Genomic DNA, 1,936 nt, shown 5'->3' with positions numbered 1-1,936 from the left:
TGTAATACCAAGATTGGAGAAGTGAAATATCCTTTAAAGGTCTGTCTTCAAACATTTTTATATGTCATTTTAGAAAAAAGAAATACAGCTGCCATCTCCTTTGAACCAAAATCCCTGCAGCCTTTTCTTAGCCTCTGCTGCCCTAGAGGTCTTTACACTGAATTTGGATCTGCAAGTCAAAGGGCAGTCACACAATTTCATCATCACTTGGGCATGGCCATGCAGACCCACGTATTTTGGTGTGGGGCTCGTTTTGGGTGACACTGTTCCTGCTGGATGTGCTTACAGCAAGTGTTTGTGGGCCCAAGCATTGTAGAGTCCCATTGGTAGGAGTTATAAAACTTGCAAAATATAGGTCAACTTTTATTTTTTATACTGTCAAAACCCCACCAATGATGGGGCATTCTCTTTTTTTTATTATTATTTTTAGTTTGCCTACAGCTTGTTTTAATTTCCATGTAAAACACTAGAGCATCCCGTGAGTTATGAGTTGAGATGGACAAGAAATAGGTGGGTTCCTTAGTTTCGTTCCAGTGCTGCAGGGTGGGGAGCTGTGGGATGGATACAGAGGGCACAGGTCGGAGTGTCTGATGGGCAGACAGGCACTGTCCGCACTGTGCCATGGTGGCAAGAGTGGTGGTGACTCACCTGGGGTAAGTCAGGGTGAAGTTAACGCAAAGAACAGTTTCTTTTAGATTCAGTGGCCCTTGTAACTTAGTGTCATTTTTATTTGTAAATGGACTTGTAAGCTTGTATGAGATACAGCAAGACACAAAGCTGAGCAGCCGTCGGCAGAGCCGGAGGACTGGCGTGTTCCACACCTAAACCCCCAGTCTGCAAATACTTTGGCTGCTGGGACAGCAGGTAAGGATCAAGAACTACTGAGATGGAGAATAGGAATTCTCAGTAGAGATAATAAAGCGTCAGGTGGTTTCACAATACCACGGTTTTGGATTCCTTCATCACTTTTTCCCATTGAATAAAATGAGAAGCTTGGCCTGGATTGTTGCTCCAGCCCTTCAGCTCTACAGGTTTAGATTTGAAAATGATTCACACGTTCAGACACTGTGGCTGTACTTTACACAAGGTAAGGCCAGAGCTCTGTTACTAGGTTTGCTCTGGGTTTTTGTAAACTCTCTAAGGCAGTTCAGCCACGGGTCACATTCCTTTGTTGTTTGGATGATCCAGGAAATGTGCACCAAAATGAGGGTGCATAACTGCCTGTCCACTGTGTGCAGGACTGTGGCTCCCTGGGGAGCTCGTGCTGGGGCAGGGCTGTATTCCAGTGCAGGGGCTGCTGGATGCACCAGACCCTTTTGGACAGATGCTCCAAAATCGGTGTGAGTTTTGCTCTGTGCTTGCTTATATCATGTCCCCGAGGTAAAGCTGAGCCGACAGCTGCCCCACTCTCAAGAGTAATGGATTTAGAGACTGCTCTGTTCCCTCCCTCAGACTATTCCATGGGTGGATTCAGCACCTGTTCCATTATCCAGCTGCGCTGCTCTGTGTTTAGTTGCCATTGATGATTCAGCCCTCGGGCGTTTGTTCTGCTTCCCAACTCTCCCACAATGACCCTGCAAATCTTTCTCCCTTTAGTCTGGCCTGTAGGATTTTTCATTTCCCAGCCAGTTGCTTTCTGGAGGCAACTCTTTAGGGTAAGAATAGTCAGGGCAAACAAAAGTTGAACAGGTTTTCTTTTTCTGTTTTATTTGGGGGTTTTTTTTGTCTATTGGGAGGGGTTGGCTTTCGTTTCTTTGCAAGAGGCTCTTTGCAAGATTTTTCTTGACAAGGGAAGCTTCACTGCTGGTTGTTTTTTAAAGCTCTTCTCCTCCCTGGCTCTGAACCAGCTCTCATTATTTCAGAGCTTAGGGGCCACGGCTGGCCAGGAGGGGACAGGAACATCAAGGGGCTTTGTACAGACGTTTGTACACTTGTG

This window comes from Pithys albifrons, chromosome 24, assembly GCF_047495875.1.
Source record: "Pithys albifrons albifrons isolate INPA30051 chromosome 24, PitAlb_v1, whole genome shotgun sequence".
Taxonomy (NCBI): domain Eukaryota; kingdom Metazoa; phylum Chordata; class Aves; order Passeriformes; family Thamnophilidae; genus Pithys; species Pithys albifrons.
The sequence above is the reverse complement of the archived record's forward strand: the minus strand, read 5'-3'. Positions refer to the sequence as shown.